The following is a 19,856-nucleotide window of genomic DNA, read 5'->3' on the forward strand; positions in this document are numbered from 1 at the left end:
TCTGCCGAAAATATATTGGATCTTTTGATCCACAAATAAACACTTTATGCGTCATTCAATTAATATTTAGACATTTAAATAATTAAGGAGAAACATTTTCAAGACAGACCTACGTCTATGTCGTACAAAAAATGAAATATTCATTGCATGTTAAAACTGAATGTGTGAAAATTCACGTGGCAGAGAGATGTAAACAGAATAATGTTATTTGCCACATATGTTAGTTGTTTATAATCGCACTTTTCTTAAGAAGCTTACGGGATCAGTTAACTTTAAACTCGTTTTTCTCGAAAACAAATTTGGTGCACCTATACAATTTGTTTTTCACCCATTCAATTGTAGTATTCAATAAAAGTTAATTTAATGTAAATCAATTACAAGCTACACATTTACTTTCACTAAAATATTTACGTGTATCATATAGAAGGCCGAAGGAGATACTCGTGTATGCAAAATCTAGAGTACTTTTTTTTTTTAGCTAATTGTACACTGTGTTCGTGACATTTATGAATGTAAATAGTATATTTACAACATAACGAGAATATTGCCTAGACTACATCAATTCTGAGCAAGAAAAAAGTCACTTTTATACTTCACAGATCTAAATCATGGTTCTGTTCTACTAGAATAAGAACTTTCAGCTGCATTAGCTTAGCAACAGACGCGACATACTTTGTAACGCTGTAACATTCATTTTTTCTCTATTCTTAAGACCTATGCATCGGAATTTACATTTAAGAATATCAGTTTGTTTGGCTTGGTGTGATATCTTATCTTTGAATATTATAGTTAAGCAAAATATAAAGCTTAAGAATTATTAATAATAATTTTGTGGTATGCTTCATTAATTATACTTCATACTGTCGTCTTGTAAATCGTAATAAAAAGCTTGATTAGCATCACTTTCATCTAACAATTAGTAGGTAGTGGGCTTATCGTGTAGTATCAAGTTTAATTTATACAATTTGTGTATAATATATCGTTTTCTCAAAACTGCGGATAAGGGCTTATACGTACCTATAGAATTTTTTGTTAAGCTTAATGGAATTGGTCAATCACTGTATATTTCATGTTTGGACTATTTTTCTTCGTTGTATGCTACTAATACGGGTATCCAGAAAAGAATTATTCTTTCCTTTTCAAAAAATTATTATCTGGCCCCCTAAAGTGATATTAGAATCCTTTATATAACAAAAGCAAGGCAATATATCAATAATTTTTTTACCTATCTTACAAGGATTCAACATGGGTGTCCTTTGTGACATGGTAGATATCTAGTCAATAGTCCATTTCCTCCCATACTCGAATCAATATTTCTCTTGTAACAGCAGCAAAGGTTTCTTTGATCTGCTGTTTCAGTTCTGTCAGACTTCGAGATAATGGTGGGACAAACACACGAAGATATGCCAAGATACGAATGTCTCATTACAGTTCTTTCTACAAAGAAAAGTGACCCATGAAGTTTCGTTCTGCACATGGCAACAAGGACGTTTAACTTTGGAGAATCTCTGACATGCTCAATGATTCGCCGAGAGTGTTCTAAAGCCCAGATTCGAACGTTATGCCTGTTGACTTTGCTGTTGAAATGGAAGGTCGCCTCATCACTGAAGACTACTCTATCCCTAAAATTGTCATTTTCCAGGAATCCCAAGTGTCTGTATTGAAGACAATGCGAAGTTTCTTGTCATCTTCAGTGAGTGCCTGCACAAGTTGCAACTTGTAAGTTTTGAATTTCAAACGTCTACAAAGAACATCTCAGACTGTTGAGTGGAAGCAACGTTAACTCACGGCCCGCTTTCTGTGAGTGTGTGGAAGGATTGCCGAACCCTATGCGCTGTCTCCTCTGAATGCGAAGAACGGCCGGTGTTTTTGCCTGTGCATAGGCAACATGTCTCCTTGAGTTGTGTATGCTATCTTTTAATGGAGTTCTTGTTAGGTGGGTCGACCCTAAACTGTCTTCGAAAGTTGGTTGAACTGTAATAATGGACACTGTCTTTGGGTATTTCACAGCACAAAATGCGTTCTGTTATTGTGTAGTCTTGGGAATAGAGGATTTTCAATCAAAACTTGAAATATATAATAGCAATCCTTGTCACTGACAGCTCTCTCTTCACACTGGTCACCTAGAAAAAAGTAAAAAGAAGGTAGAATCTTTTCGGACACCCTGGAAACAACAACAAATTGTGGACTTTGTTTTTTGTTATTTAATTCTATTTTTTTTTTAAATCTTACATTTACTTCCTATATTTGCATGAAGTTTAATACTCTAGTGAACCACATTTAAAAAGGAATATAATTGTAATCAGTCAAGTATTTTGTAAATTCACTCAATCCCATGCTACTTACTAGTGCCTTAGAATCACTCAATCTCAACCTTATTCCTCTCTTATGGCATCTCAGGCCCACCCAAGTTCAACCTCATTACCACTCATTGCTTCTTAACCTTACATTGTTTCGCCTTTGCTTTACCTCATGATCCTAATTATTCCTTACTTTCAACATCACGACTCTAGAGCTCTCACTGTCCTTTAACCTCTGCACTTAACTTGAGATCTATTGTAACTCTCTTGAAGGTGTTCAATTTTGGCTCTCAGAGAACATTCGGAAATCTAAATGAATTTCAATATGTCCAATTAACATCTCTTTCGAACCTTCTATCTGTTAGATAGGATTTCAATTAGCATAAAGGGTATCCTCAGTAGTTACAAGAGAGACTTTTCCTCCCCTCCCCGGAAGAGTTCCTCTCTGGGGCCACTACCCAATTTTCCATTTCTGTGTAAGCATTCTTCTAATGTTGATGCGAGACACAAATATCAAAAATGTTGATATCAAGATTGAAAACAATATAAATCGCTTCATCTTTCTTTTCTCTTTTCCGTAGGATATCATAATAACTCAGTGATAGAGCGCTCGTTTGTAGTGTGAAGACTCTCTAATTCGATCCCAAGCCATGTGAGTTGGTGATGAAAAATATCATGTGCTTTCTCACAGAATCACTTACTTTCACTAATTATCTACCTCCTATTTAGCCTAAAGAATTTAATTATAGGACGTTAAATTAATTAAAGCGTTCATTTTATTTGTTCTTTTCTTTTTTAAATTGTGCACCTAGTAATTTTTTCAGTTTTTAAAACACACTATTTGTAAAATATTTTTGCTTTCCGGTGGAAAGAAAAATAGGTTTGTAAGTGATAATGTGGGCAACAAATTCATAAGCAGAGACTTGAATTCATTGTTTGTTACTACGAGTAATGTATAAATTGTGAATAGCTTAGTTTAATAAAATAAGGAATAGAAGGGGAAGTCTTGAAATGAAATATTCTGTGAATTGTTTGACAAATGACATAACTGGTTGTAATTCCGAAAACGTTTCGTTATTTTTTTCCCATTCTTCTTTTGTCCCAGTAAAGCATCATGCATTATTTCCTGAATTGAATATCGAATCATTAAAAATTTCGTTATTTGTTTGAACTTCTGTCTGGGTGGACAAAGTTTTGTTTATGAACACAGTACAAAACGAGCCACTTCAGGAGGCCCTCCATATCACAGGATCTGCTTAGCCGTTATCGTTGTCCCTGCGTATCCTCCGTGTCACTTTAAATGCATTCTTGAAAGCTAAGTTTCTAAACAAATTATTAATTATCTCTCTGCCCATTGTATTCTGTCCTTAGCTAACTGGATCCAATTTCTACTTCATATTCCTATTTCTGCGAGATCTACCTTAATATTTTCCTTCCATCTGCGTCTAGATCTTTCTAATGGTCGTTTTCCGTGTTACGTGAATTTCTGTCACCACGGCATGGTGAGTCCTCAGGTTGTAGATCGAGGAGAAGGGCTCTAGATATAGAGGTTAGCTGCGAATATACTGAATAAGCAGGGCGGACAGATAATAAGGGGTGATTCTCCAGCTTGGGGGTTTTATGTGTAGGCTATCAACTTTATTTTGTGGCACTTGTTCAGTAACATTCACAGAATCCTCAGACCAGGATTGATAACTTGGCACGACCTCAGCGAAACAAACTACTATGAAGTCCAATAAGGAGATTTTGCAAAAGAAGTGTTTGTTTTTTTAACTATACACTATTACGAATAATTTTGAATTGTGCTTTCATATACGAGGAACTACATTACGATTGAAAACAAGAACAACATAAATCTGCACCGAAAATTATATTTGAGCATTCTTTTATTCAGAAAAATTGAAACAAATTTATCGAGTAGTGCCTGATCCAGAATTTTAAAAAAGGAGGAAGATATAAGAAAAAGAAATAGTGTTGAAGTATCCAAAATTACACCAGATAGTTTTAAGATATATTTATATGGCTAACAGTGTCATGTGATACAGTTTGATTTGTCACGTGTACATAACGTAAAAATGAAGTTTGAACTTTTTAATGGCTCAACAATGGAAGTTAGCTATCGCCATCCGACCGTCAACAATCGTCTGCATTTCTCCCTTCCTATCACTTCCCTTGCAAAACCTATGATGTACTTGAGTGACTTTCTGAGTGCGAGTCCACTTTCCCTCTCCTTCGTTGTTTATGATAGGGTAGCATTCTTAAAAGCTATGTATATATATATATAAAGCTTTGTTTTTAAAAGAACAAAAACTCCTTAATAATTTTCGTTTCCAGATAACTTGCTGTATAGTTTGCACAATTCTATTTCAGTATAAGTATTTTTTTTAAAAAAATAAACGATAACTTAAAAAATGTTCCTTTTTCTCCCTGGTCAACATGCAATGAAGGTTAAGGAATTTATAATTGCAAATAGTCTTGCAGCTTAAAAAATATTCTTAATCCGATAACTATGCTATCAACATTGAAATGCATTCAGTAATATTTGCATGTATGAAGATATTGCAGCACATGCACTTAATTAGCATGTATACAACATATATATCTTGTTTATCAGATTTTTAGTTTCGTGCTCAACCGTCACTCCAGTTGTGTATGTCTTACAATCAGCCACGTAAAGCTGTCGATTACGAGTAAACTAAGATGAAGGTAAAACACTACCCAGCAGCGAGATTTGCACGCCATTTATTTCTGTCCATCTTCTGATTTAAGATTGTAGATCATATAAAGACATTTAATTTATTCATTACATAATAGGACTTTTTTTTTGGCTTTTTGAAATGAAGAAATTTACTTTGTAATTACAGTAGTACCTTGAGTTACAAGTAGTACCATCTTAACGAATAATCCAAGCTACAAGAAAAAAAGTTTTCGCTAATATGTCCCAAGTTGCCCTCGTTAGTAAAGGAGGGTAAGAGGCTGAGTTGGAGCGGGTGACATGTAAAAGTAATTGAAAACGGCCAATATTAGTATCCAATCTATAATTCTCGGGGTAGCTGAGATGAATGGTGGCAATCTTGATGCAATTTACGTGCAAATTCATTCCTGATAGGCATATGGGTGAGGAATGGGAGTTGGAAGTGATGATATTACGGATTTTTGCCATTACATTTTGTTGAAACTCGTATCCTAGGGAGTAGGGTTCAAATACTTTCTATATGCCTATTTCCCCCGTGCAAAGAAGGCGTATTTTAGATAGTATTTACGTAAAATGGAAAGCATAGAATAAATAAATAAAATAGTAAGAAATTCATATATTTCTAGTGCTGTTTTCAAAGTCAAAAACGTTCCGGTATTCATCATGATATTGCAACAATTTCTAGACCTTCCATATCCCTCAATACATCCTCGTCTACTCTAGATTTCTTCTTGCTTTCGTTATCAACCGCAAATCGGTGGCATCGGAGAGTGTTTGCTAGGACCAAACTGTAAGAGAGGTGATCTTAGTAATGGAGCTGTCCTTACAAGGTTTAATTTAGGTAAAGTTCCTATAAGATTTATCTGCGAAAATCCCTTTCCAGTTCGACAAAAGATATCACAATTGTATTTTAGAGGAAGTAGTGTGTACGGGATTTTAGTTTCTTGAAAGTAGTCACTGAAATCACAAAATACTTCTCTTTAATTCAAGTGCAATTTGCGTGTCAACTTTCTAATTTCGGCTTTGCCAAATATCAGACCAGGATTTCTGATCGCAATTGAAATCTGCTGATGTCTTATCATTTTCATGCACATCATAATCTCCTTCGAGCATGCCTTTTAAATGTATATGTTTCAGTTTTCAAATCAGTTTAAGTTAAAAAAAATTCATTTCAAAATGCAAAAACTAGAAGATGATACTAGATAAATTCCTTTAAAAGAACCACAGAAAAAACTTACTGGTACTTGCATACAACTGCGTATTGGTATACTACTTAAAATTAGGTAGTTGGGAAATTGTTTTAAAATATGTTACTTTTGCCAGTTTCTATAATATTACAAAAATAGTTTTTGATATTTGTAATTACAAGTTCTCGAAATTACATAATTTTAAACAATGTTGCACTCTTTATACCGAAGTTCATCATAACTCCTGAACGGGTTGAGATATCAAGTTTCCTATTAGCCGCATTATGATCTTATGATCTTATTGATCTTGGTTGACCAATGTCTGTAATTGGATGTCATACTTATCTAAGCATTTTTTAAATAAAATCTTTTGAAGAAGTCAAATTTTCAAGTCCTTGTAACTGTCTTCTTATTTGTTAAAAATATTTATGTTAGGTCATAGTATTCGACATTAAGATACTTCTTATGTGAATTGACACGTTCGTCTCACTTGCGTTATTTTAGTGGCCTCTCACTTGCGTATCATATGTTGCAGAGGTCACCAAAATTTTGATTTTTATGAATCTTTGTGATGCTGTAGCGTCTTTAGTTTGCATCAATCAATAATAAATATGATATTGTAAGTTTTCGTTCCACATATACTTGATAAATATGTAAATAACCTGACGTAATGCCATTTAAATAATACAACTTCAAGATGCTTTTGAGTTGGGAACACTGTTAATCTTGTGGTACTCAAAAATATGTCAAACAATGCCCTGTTGTCAATTTTTGCGTGTTAATGAAATTTAATTGACTTTCATTCATTAGTTACAAGTGTTTCAATATAAGTGGTTCACAATATATATATACAGTGGCGTATTTAGGGGGTGGCTTCCGGGCTTAAGACCCCCGAAATCTTACTTAGTATAGTAAAGTAAATGAAATATCTTGCAGAATTTTCACATTTCCAGGCAAAGCCCCCCCGAAAGTTAGCAAAGCCCCTCCCGAAACAAAATCGTAAATACGCCACTATATATATATATATATATATATATATATATATATATATATATATATATATATATATATATATCATGTAGCGAAAGTTTGAAATTGTATATTTTACTATATTCTAGATCTCTATGGAAATTCATGTTAGCTTTGCTAGAACATCCAAATAAACAATTAATTACAAAAATAATGTGAACATAAAATTAAAAAGGAATAGCAGAATGCCAGTTCTTCTCACGGGAAGAATATTTCATTTTGGACATGAAGGGCACCAAAACTGTCACCAATTAACTTAAGGACCCCAAAAACTATGAATTCGACATTAATAGCTGTCATTTTCAATAATTGTTATGTGTCACCATCCCCCTTGGGAGTACTAATGGGGACTGAATTGGGATTTAAACGGCATCGAAAGTGTCACTGTTCATCTCATTGACCCTGAAAACTATGAATTCGACTCACTCATTTTCGATCATTTATATGTATATATCCTTCATTTATATATATTCCCTCCTCCCCTAAGTTGCATCGTTAAATTAAAATGATAAAGTCCATTCCAGGTTCGAACCTCGTCTGTGTTGAAAATTTGATAGAGAGTGGTCGCGCAGTTCAAGAGTTATTAACTCACAAACATAGAAACTTACATTTATATATGTGTGTGGGGAATTACAAAAAAAATGAAGGATAAATTGAGTGTATATAGATGATGCACAAAAAATGGATATATGTTAGCGGTGAAACTGAGGGGTACAATTCGAAAAAAGTGAATAGTGGTATCGAAGTTATTTCTTCGTTTTAGGTATCTTCTTTACTTTCCGACTCTTCTTTCCTTCTTTATTTTTACTTTTCTTTCCTTTCCTGTTTTTGACTTTTTATGATTAAGTCATGATAGGTTCAGATTCTACTTTAAACTGTAGATCCATGTCTTGTATAGAACTGGTGTTGAAAAGCGATGCTATAACTCCAACCAATCAATACTGATTTTATTCGACCATTTGATATTACTGTGCTACCCTTGCCCAATCAGTATTTCTTTTGTTTGTTTATTTGTTGAATGTGGTTATATGAAAAGTGAATATATAAATTAAGGTGGATTGCGAACCACTGTAATGATACAATTATTCTCCATTAGGAATTGAACCCTGAACTGCTTGCAGTAAAGGAGCGTGCTTAAGTCACTAGACCAACATAATGACATACACCACTATTTTATTTGACTGCATATGAAAGTAACTACTGTCATAATTTATATGGGGAAAATGAAGAAATCTGAATTAATATGCATCTAACAGCAGTAGTTGACACAAATGAAATGCTTCCTTTTACAGACACTGCTTCTAGTAAGAGCAGAAAACATTGCCAAAACTTTTTAGACAAACCAAGTGAGATAGAGGAGAGATACGGGAAGCAATATTTTTCTTTGAACTTGCTATGTAGGTGTTTTATATTAAATTAACTAGGTAATTACGATGCAAATTTTGTCCATACATAAGACAATCTAGAACTGGGAGGTAATTTTGCATATATACAATGCGAGGTACGTTAACATGTAAACACAACACTAGTACAGAGCCACACTGTACAGATAAGAGTCTGTTTTTCTCTATAGGAACGAAAACTCTTCTTTGAAAGAAAGAAAAGAAAGAAAGAAAAAGAAACATTTAATCTATCCAAGAGAACCTACGTCGGAAGTTGGCGCTATAGGAATGGGGGGAAAGCGTTGAAACATGGTGCAATCTCATTAAAACGTACTCTCACGAAAGAAGCCATTGTAGTGTTGGTGTGAAAAAAAAAAGCGAAAGAAAAATGGCATGTAACAGCAACAGGCTGGAAGAGCATCATGTTCTAACATGGCGCAAATATCCACACCCAATTTCACTTAACATTGTGTTGTGACCTCTTTTTACTGAGCTTCCATTCTTCCATTTCCTTGATGTAAAATACAAACAGAATAAATAGGTCTACCAATAATTGATTTGGTAAAAATTTTCTCACAAGCTACTACTATTACTTCTACTTCTACTCTACTCTACTACTACTACTACTACCAATATAATAATAATAATAATAATAATAATAATAATAATAATAATAATAATAATAATAATAATAATAATAATAATAATAATAATACAATGTTCTTTAGTATGACTAAACGAAATGTTACGGTAACGCTTTAAGATTTTAATTAAACAAAAAGGTATTCATACTTGTCTAATTTAATTCTAAATGGACAAGAATACAGAGTTTTTAAAAGAAAGAAATGTGGCCTTGTTTTTGAAGACAAGACACAGATTTCATTCGTACATACAAAACTTGTTAGACAATACGAGTCTTTTAACACGTAATCTAGTGACTAATAAAAGATTGAAGTGTTACTTTTAGATCTTAAGTAAACGATTTTCCAACAAAACTGAGGGATTTAATACGCTTAATAAAATACCTTTTTCTTAAAAAAAAATAAAAAATAGGATAACAAATATTTTACATCCTTACAACAAGTAGGTGTTTAAGAATGCCAAGTTTGATTTACGCAACATGTCTTGTGGTTGGATTGGTAATATCCTGTTCTTAGAATCTCCTTTGTCAGTGATTGCTGTAGCTTAGTGACATGGAAAACTTTAAAACGAGGGTGGTAATGCCATGACAACCAATGGAGAACAATATCACAACATAATAAACAGTTTTTTGTAGCACTATTTGAATGGAATTTGTATTCAATAATTCATGCGGTTTCAATAAAATGGCACTACCTGCCACAAAGATTCCCTTGCTGCATAAGAAATTCCGGGCCGAGTACTGTCTCTTAATGATGACTAGGGCTGGTCAGTTTACGCAAACCCCGAATAGTGTGAGAACCCAAGAGGAAAATTAAACGTGCTGGCAGCTACATCGATGAGCAAGTATGCGGAAACTAATTGTAAATTTCAGGGAGAGAGTGAAATGCTGCAGAGTAAGTCGTTGGGAACGTACACTAAGAAAAATTCGTTATCCAGCCAGACAGCGGTATATTGTACAAATCCGTACAACAGTAGGTTTATTACGTAAATCTATACGGAAAATTCGTTATCCATATGCTAAATTATTTTCCCGCTTAGATGTTACATCATGTCATTGCAGGATGTCTGACATCTAATACTCTTCAGTATATTACATACGTATACATATGTTATATGCGTCAGCTACCTAGGTATGTGTTTTATACATCCATCTATATGTGAGATCCTAACCATCTATATACAGTTCTTTCTATCATACGGAAAGTACGTTCGTTACGAACACTTATACGGAAAGTATAAAACCTATGTTTTTAGTTATACGTTTCCTGCGGGATGTTGCCTATAGTCCTACATTAAGTCTGAAATCTACAGGATTTACGTATGTAACCTACGTTTTTACGTATGCCACATACGTCTTTTTCTCTCTGTATACGTATGTCGGATATCATTTTCCATTCTGAACATTTTAATGGAGTAAAAATGACATTTGGCAAATACACTATAGTATTATCTTAAGAGGCCTTATCACTGCGAAATTAAAATACCGCTAATTTTACATGATATCTTCAAATAGATAAAAGAAAATCGAAAAGTGGAACAAGACCTCCCTAGACAATATTATTTTACATGAGATACCGTTATCATGACTCACTTATCTGCTTTCGATTTCCAGCCATTTAGAAAATCGGCATTTATTTTCGCGTTTCTAAATGGCTGCAAACGGAAAGCCATTAGGTGACTCGTGATAACGGTACCTCATGAAAAATAATATTGTCTAGGGCGATCTTGTTCCACATTTTGATTATCTTTTATCTATTTGAAGATATCGCATACTTACTGTAAAATTAGCGGTAATTTAATTTCACAGTGATGAGGCCTCTTAAACATATTAAATCGGTTGCTTCTAATGGAACACTTCATTTTTCTGGCGAATTAATACATAATGCGAAACCAAAAAAAAAAAAATATGAAGTAAATGATCGCGAAATTATAAAACGTCTAACTTTACTATCGTAAAACCTAATGGTTTGTAGCAACTAAAGATGTTCATAAAGGCTCTTATCATATATCACTGTTCACTACGAAAAGATTAAAAGCCACACATACGTCTTTCTTTTGAAATTCAGAATGCTATCTTTAATACTTTAAATGTACTGCCACTCTTGAACTAAATTCGTTCGTCCTTTTTAACATTTCAAATTATCAGTATTTAATAGAACGAACAGAATGAAGAGAGTTGATTTCTGTTGAAAGTATCAGCTTCAATTGATTTTTGTTACAGTGTGAAACTGGAGCAAAGAGCCCATAACGTTCCAAATCTACTTTTTTACCTGCTGAGCGGTCATTCGTTTCGTTTAAGGTAAATCAACGTAGACATTTATGTGTACTCAGTTGAAATGTATGAAACGTTCTTTTCTAAAACGTGTAAAAAGCTTGAGCTTAAAGACAAAGATTTATGTGTAAAATTTGACCAGAAATACTTGTTTCAATTAAAATGTAATCATTATAAATTAAAATTTCAGAATTTAGTTATTTAGCCAAGTTTGAAGTTTAGTCTGTAAGAAAGATTTGCACTGAAATCATCAAGAATTAACAACAATAGGCAAGTAACAGAAAAAAAAAATCTGCCAAGCCCAAGTTGAAAGATATTTTTGTGGTCTTCGTGTAGTGGAACCAAGAGGGACTCATGGAGGGGAGATCCACCGGGTCCGGATTCCCCCAAAACGTCCAAACTCAATATAGATTTGTGCATTTTTTTCTATAAAACTCTACTTGTTTAACAGGAAAATGACTGATATAGCATGAAAATTTAATTTTACACTTCATCTGTACTCTTTCTCTATAAAAACAATCTAGTTCTATCATTTTATTCTAAAAATATTGGTGGAAGTATTTTACAAGAGCTTATTGTATTTCCGGGTGCAAAATAATACTAGTTCAATACTACCTAGACGTAGTGGCTTGTAGTTTTTACTCCCCCATAGCTTGGACCTCTCCAAACAAAATTTTCTGGGTGCACACCTGAGTAGAACTGAAGAAAATTGCTGAAAAGAACCAGTTAGAATAGCAGTCTACGAGTTGCGAATCCGCCACATTTGATTGCGAAGAATCTCTAGCTTACGGTTGCTCGTCTTAACATTGGATAACAGTATGCTTCATAATGATATAGATGTTTTGGGACGATTAGAATTGCGGATATCTTTTTTTAAGGCGAGATACAGACTCCACGTGTTTAAATTTTAGTATCTACGTAGTAATAGTAGTTGAGATGTGAAATACATTAACAACAATTGAATAACAAGCATTTATCTATGTGATAAGTATACAACATATATACATGAAATTCACGAAACTATTTATATCTTATAACTTAAATTATGAGACGTAAATGATTCCATGGATCCTTTAAATTTTGTTCCACGTACCCCCAGGGATCCGTGGTAAACCAATTGGAAAAGACTGTCCTACATGTTCTCACTAAAAGTGCTAAAACTTTACCCGGAGAAAATTTGTTTCCTCCAAGATAAAATCTTTCCTGAGGATCCCTCACCCTGCAATCTTCAATTTGTGTTTTCGTTCTTTATAAAACTCTGATTTTGTCTTCCCTTCTATATTTGTGTCGTATATAGATCCAAATGATTTTGTGAAGTTCATTCGGGAAAAAGCGCCCTTATTGGCTTGACCAATTTCTGCAAACAGTAAGGGTAATTCTTAAGACCCAAACATTACGGAAGCCAGGAGCATTTTTGTGTGAGGAGAATATATTAATCATGGCCTTATTCTTCGCTACATTTACGTTGCGGAAATGGATCGAAAATGTTACCCTACGCTAAACAATGGTAGACACTTCTAATAATAATAATAATAATAATATTAATAATAATAATAATAATAATAATAATAATAATAATAATAATAATAATAATAATAATAATAATAGTGTTTCGCTTCACTTAAAGTTTTCAAAGACAAATGCCTAGGTATAAGAAAGTAAAATGAATCGGTATTTGTTAAAACAATGTCAGTCAGTATTTTAACGACCATCACTTTTACTGCTTTTAAGGATTCTGCATGGATAGGGTTATGATTTACTAACAAAACAACGTATCTACCTTATTTGTGAATGTTGCCTTTCAATGTTTTTTTTTCTTTAATTCTAAATAATAGCTGCATCCATTACAGACTCCAGAACGCAGAAAAGTAAAAATCTTAAAATTTTGTCTGACTTTGTTTTAAGAAACACTGATTCAAAGGTACTTTTCTCTGTAGGTATGTTTCTCAGTGAAGATCCTATTCCTTAGAAAGTATTCATACCATTCTTGGAACGAAAAGAAGTTACCTGTTAAAATGATTGGTTTAAAGAAACCTCGAAATAATTTAAGATTAATTTGACTTGCGGTTAGAGCAATCATCTTTTTATAACAGATCCTTATATGAAACAGAGGCAGTGTGAGTTCAGTGGTGAATTTAGACATTTTCACCCAGGAGTGAATATGAACCTTTTGGGGAGGAAGTAGATATGTTTTCCCGAAGTATTTATTCTTGCTTCTAGATTATCCAATTAAAATATTAAAAATTTGTTTCCTCTGAGAGAAAACTTTCCGCATGGATTTCCCTGTATTCATCCCTTTGTGGGTTTGTCCTTTGTTTCGTTGAATTCATCCCCTCATACTGCCTTTAATTCATAAAGTCCTTCATAACTCTTTTTTCTTTTTTGTATTGATTATTTATTTCCTTTATCTAAGGGTATAGCCATCGTATTTCATTTGATGCAGCAATATAATTTTCCCATGCAACATGTAGGATATTTTGACTTGGTCAACATGAAGTCACGGCCTTAAAATATATCCAAATATCACGCAGGTTAAAAATCGTACAAACGTTCCTGCAATAGCGCAAGTTCCTAATTGATTTTTATTGTTTTAAGCTAGATGAAGGGAAATATGTGATCGAATATTAAACTTTCTTTCATTTTATAAACCCAGTATTAGTTGGATACTTTAAGAAAACATATTAATATGGTATCATGACAAGTAACATAAATAATATTATGTTACAGTATTAGCAATGAGTAAGGCCTTACCTAGTAGAAGATCTTAACAGATCAGAGCCTCCTAAAAGTTTCAAGTTTACACTGGCTAAATTGACGTTTTAGATATCTTTAATAAAGATTCTATTTTTAAAGAAAAAGAAAGAAAATAATCCTCTTTGCCAATTTTGTTTGTTGGATTGATAGAGAGAAGGTAACCTAACCTGACCAAATCTTACCAAAAATCTAATTTCAATTTTTGGACAACAAAGATACCTAAAAAGTAAATATGATTTGACAGATGAAAAAATCTTGCTAAAGATCATTCCTACTTAAGAGACTGAAATTTCTTTTTTCAAGAAAGGAAGTAGGAGACTTGAAAAAAAAATGTACCTTTCCATAAAATCCTTGGATGTGTTTTGATAGCTTAACTCTATGTATTATTAATTTCTCCTTAATCAATGAAAAAACAGTTTCAGTTGTCAACATTTTTCATTTCATTTTGCAGGATGTTGCAGTGTCATCAGTCAAGATTGTTAGTGAATGTAAGTACTTTCATATTTAATATTTTACTTTTCCAACATGGTGGAGTTATAATTGTATCATTACCCAAATTTGTATTATCCATTACTATGAAAATATTATGTACTAAGTGCAGCACTATTATTGTTTTATAACTATTGTAAAACTGATTTTTAAAGTTCTACAAGAACTTATTGAGTGCACAATGGGAACAAATACGTGTTTACCAAAATTCAAATGTTACCCTAACTTTTTACATTGTATGTTAAGTAAGGTTATTGTTAACAATATTCCAAAAAGAAAAAAAGTTTCTTATACCCATGATGGTTTACTTTAGAAATAATAAACCTCTTAAAGGAGAAAGAATTCAATGGAAAAATTTAAAAAAAAACTCACATTATAATTACTATAAATTTATTGTATTTCGTAGGAAATTGAAAAGTACCGGTATAATCAATTAATCACGCATTTTATTTATTTATTTATTTACTTATTTATTTATTTATTTATTTATTTTTGTAAACGAAGTACAAAATAATATTCAAGAGAACTATAATTTGTTTTGAAGTTGTATTAAAAGTAGGAAAGAAAACAACATAAAAACGTATATCAAATGACAGATGCATGAAAAGATTTGCTCAATGTTTTAAAAAGGTATATTGCCCGAGTCCATTCTATTATAAGGTACCTCAACGGACAAGCAATGAGATATTATTTAGATATTAGTACAGTGAGTAGAAGTGAATATGACGAATTACATGAAGTAAATGTGCATATTATGATATTTCTAATTATAGATTTAAAGAATATGAAAAGTTACCTTGTACGCCTCTCGTAAATTTACAATCTCATATTAAAATGTTAAATATTTTGTATAAGACGGCTACGAACTCAGTCACGCTTATTCAATACTTATTTCATTCTTTTAATGAGAGTTACTCCAAGGATGCTATCTATACGGAATTTCCCAAACTAGGGATCATGTACTTTTACTTCAGAAGTTGCAAAATCTCTGTTTATCCTTTCACTTACTAAGTAGTATTACCTATTTACTTGAATGGTTGTAAATAGTTTATCACATTGAGACAGTTAAAATTACTTGCGTTGATATAAAATCTGGCATAACTCAGGACTCAAATTTGGAACTTGTTCTTTTCTTTTATTTAAAAATAATCTACCGTGTGTATTCAAACATTTAGAGTGCCGTATATTTGCTGATTATATAAAACTAAACAATAAAGCGGTTTAGATTTACTAAAGCTTACAGTTTAGTTTTACAAAAGTTTACTGTTCGTTTAGAGTTACAGGACGATTTAAATAAATGTTAAAATAATCTTTAAATTACAAACTAAGCTTTAAAACAAACTCCGTAAACAAATGTTTTATAATTACACATTATAGGCAATATACTTCAATTAATTTCGAACGTAAAATGGACGATAAGTTTTGAACAACTAGTATAAAAGACTTAGGCGTACTAATAGATAGTAAACTTACTTACCAAATACATATTGAAAAATGTGTTACTTAATTATACAAGACTCTGTTTTTTTATTACGGAAGTCTAAAGAATTAACAAATAATAAAATTTCGATAGCATTGTTTCACACTTTTATTATACTGTAAGTAAACGTAAGTATGTTTTTGTATTGTGGAATAAGTTTTACTAACATTGTATTAAGAAATTAGGAAATCTAAAATAAGTTTTTATGACATTTGTATTATAATGAGTGTTAAAAATCTTCATATAAGATAAATAGATATTTAATATAAAAACCCGTTAGAAGACAAATTTTCTGACCATATATGTTTATAGTAGTAAGTGGAATATTTAAAACGAACAATATTTACAGCAATTGGATCTTTAACAATACGAAAAATAGTTTACGAACTCGGCAAACCTTTACTCTACAAAAATAAATATAATTTGCCATGAAAATCCACCACTTTAAAAATGTTGAGAATTACAAGAAATTATATTTTTGTCATCATCATAATTTTCTTCCTCTTCTTCTTCTTTTTGAGTCAGTGATCTCTTGGTTAGTTTGACGCATCTTCATCATGTGTGACGCTAGTTTTATTTCTCTTTAGTTTTCACAGTAATATGAATCTCCTTTTTCCTTAAAAGTAGGTTCGAGAACAGTATCATTCCATTGATTTGTCATTTTTCCTGTTCAGAAATATTTTGCATCACATCCCATATAATATCTATACCTTCTGGCTTCAAACTCTTTCTGCTTGTACTTGTATGCAATCAGTACCTAACGTTTTTCACGTCTTCATTTTCTTAAACTCTTTCTCTAGTTTTTCTCGGCTTATTCTTGATGTTACTCCAAGATTTGGAATTCACTGCTGAAAACTTTCCTCAGATTTTCTCAATAGATAGTGCTCCAAGTGATAAAAAAAAACTGGTTGTGTGCCCGGGCCCCATCCTGGCTCACGAAAATGTATACGAAATGTAGCAAACCACGCATATTAAATACCAGAAATACCCCTAGAAAATTTTCTCCGGGCGCCCCTGGTCATGTGATTTCTGTTGTGGCCCGCAAAGTTATGAACATTCAAGGGTGCTGGCCCTCTAACGAAAGTGTATACGTAAGTAAACATTAATGTTGTGCATGATCTGGTAATGAATGACAGTGCGCAAAATAAGCTAGACTCCGGGTATATTGATCAGTTCAATAGAAAGAATTTTCTATGAAAACTTAAGGTTGAAAGAATTACCTGCCAGATGGATTGCAAAAGTGTTAACTGTGAATCAAAAGAACATCCGAGACCAATTTAGGCCTGTTCAAACGTAATCCTTAGGACTTTATTACCAGATACGTAACCGTTGATGAAACATGGGTACACCATTTTGGATCTGAAGGTAAACAGTAAAGCATGCAGTGGCGGCATTAAGGACCCCCTTTTCCCCTAAACTTTAAAGCTCAAATGCCCATTAATAAAGTTGTGGTCACTGCTTTTGGGATCCTAAGGGGTTCTTCTCGTTGATTATCTTGAACACAAACACACTATTGCGCTCAGTTAATTCCAAAACTACGAGCAGTCATCAAGATAAAAAAAGGAGAGGCATGTTACTCAGACAAATCATTTGCATCAAAATAATGCCTCGCCCATGAACAATGGCAGTAATTGAAATTGCAGGGATTCAACTACTTGTACCTCTTCTCTACTCTCGAGATTTCACTCAGAATGACTCCCAAGTTAAAAAAGTATATTCATGATAAGAAATTTGAAATTATGTTACACACGATGTGGAACAATAGCTTGCTGACCAACCACTATTTGTTACAAGATGTAACAGCCCTAGTACATAGATAAACGAAGTGCATTTATTTAACGAGTGGTTTTATGGAAAAATAAATTTCCTTCTATATTAGGAACAATAATTGTTCAGCGTTTCTCGTATATTTCAGGTCGATAAACTCTTTTAATGGAAAAGAAAAAAGTGGCAAAATAGTTCAATGTAAACGACAAATACGTTAATACAGCTGTACCGATAGTTGCTTAATGGGCATGCTAAAGTTGTAATTTACAAGAAGTGATCAAAAAGTACGGTGTATGTAGTTGCACAGTGCCATCTATCGACGTTGTATCCATTTCAACTAGTAAGCCCGGTAGCCTAAACCTTTGGTACAGTCAGTGTCAAGTTTGAACGAGTTGTGACATGTTAGTTGGCTTCCAGATGTAGAAAAGTGAGGACGTGTTAAGAGTGTCTGTCGTGCAAAAAAGCTGCAAGAAGTCGGTTGTCGTCAAAAGCTACAAGAAGTCGGTTGAAAACAAGCAATGATAAAGACCTCCTTCGATGTGAAAAATAGATGAAAATATGCAAAAAGTGGTACAATTGATTTGTTCAAACAGGCGAATTACTATTCGAGAGATTTCCAAATAACTAAACATCTCGTATGGGTCCGTGTAAAGCATTTTAAATGTCGATTAAATGGGCAAATGCCTTCCTTCTTCACCATGAAAATGCGCAGTGCCACATTTTGCTTTTGATCCGCGGGTTTTTGGCCGGAAAAAGTGTTCCTCACTGTCCACATTCGCTGTGCTCTCCAGATTTAATACCATGCGACTTCATAATTGTTAGGGGCAGAATCGGGACAGAATCTGTTTTAAATTAATGCACATGCCGTTGATAGATAAAAAGAAGAAAGCTTGACTTGTTAGTAGTTTTTTTTTGAATTATGATTTGTGATACGTAATCGAATCATGGAATGAGATTTATGTTAAAGACGTAACCTGGAATATTGATTAATTGTTAAATATATAGTAGAAATTGAAACGTTGCTTTTAAATGATATTTAGGCTATGAATTTTTAGCATTGATGAAGTATAACAATATTGGCGCAGTCGGTAGGATTTGTAGTAAACGCTAGCAGAGCCATGTTCAGGGATCCTATTTATGTTTATTTGAAATGTAATGGACAAATTATCAAGTTTTTACTTGATACAGGAGCAGCTGTTTCTGCTATAGGTTATAAATCACCTTTGTTAAAAGACACTTCGATCGAAACTTTTCAAGGTCGTTTGAATAATGCAGACGGATCACCTATTAACACCGTGGGAAAATGTAAGGTTACTGTAGAACACAAGAACTACAAGGATTTTTTGTCCTTAATGATAGTAAAACAAGATCCATTCCATCCGATCTTAGGCAGAAGTTGGTTAGATGAGTTAGAACCACAGTGGAGGAGTCAATTGATAAATATGTTTGGTATTACAGATGATCTAAGAAAGATTGATGGAGAAAATAGTCCATCTGTAAATGTATTGAAAGAGCACTTATTGAAGCAATTTGAAGAGGTTTTCAAAGGATGTATTGATGTATTGAGTGTTTGTTCATGGTTATATATTTTATAAATATGTTTTTGTTTAGATCAGCTTTTCATTGGAATTATAGATTATATTAAAGTAAACATTTATATTTACATTTTGGCAATGATTGGTTTAGTGGAATGTTATATATGTGGAAAAATTTATTTGTCGTTAGGCGTAACTTGTAAGCCTAACATTATAAGAGAACTTTGCGGCTAAAGTGTATAAAGCAGCACTCAACATAAACAATTTTAACAGGTGTAACAATAATCTTCCCCAAAATTAAAACCGTGCTTAAAGTAAAATGTT

General features: G+C 32.9%; 1 protein-coding gene across 6 annotated transcripts in view; it reads left to right on the plus strand.

Moving 5' to 3' along the window:
- Positions 1-19,856, plus strand: part of LOC145664666 (uncharacterized) — an 828,415-nt gene that overhangs the window by 369,304 nt on the left and 439,255 nt on the right. For all 6 annotated transcript variants that reach the window (XM_081731506.1, XM_081731510.1, XM_081731507.1 and 3 more), the window contains exon 2: positions 14,713-14,749. The gene's annotated coding sequence lies outside the window, so the exon portion shown is untranslated. The remainder of the gene's footprint in view (positions 1-14,712; positions 14,750-19,856) is intronic.

This window comes from Thermobia domestica, chromosome 11 (assembly GCF_964235325.1).
Source record: "Thermobia domestica chromosome 11, izTheDome1.hap1.1, whole genome shotgun sequence".
Lineage (NCBI taxonomy): Eukaryota > Metazoa > Arthropoda > Insecta > Zygentoma > Lepismatidae > Thermobia > Thermobia domestica.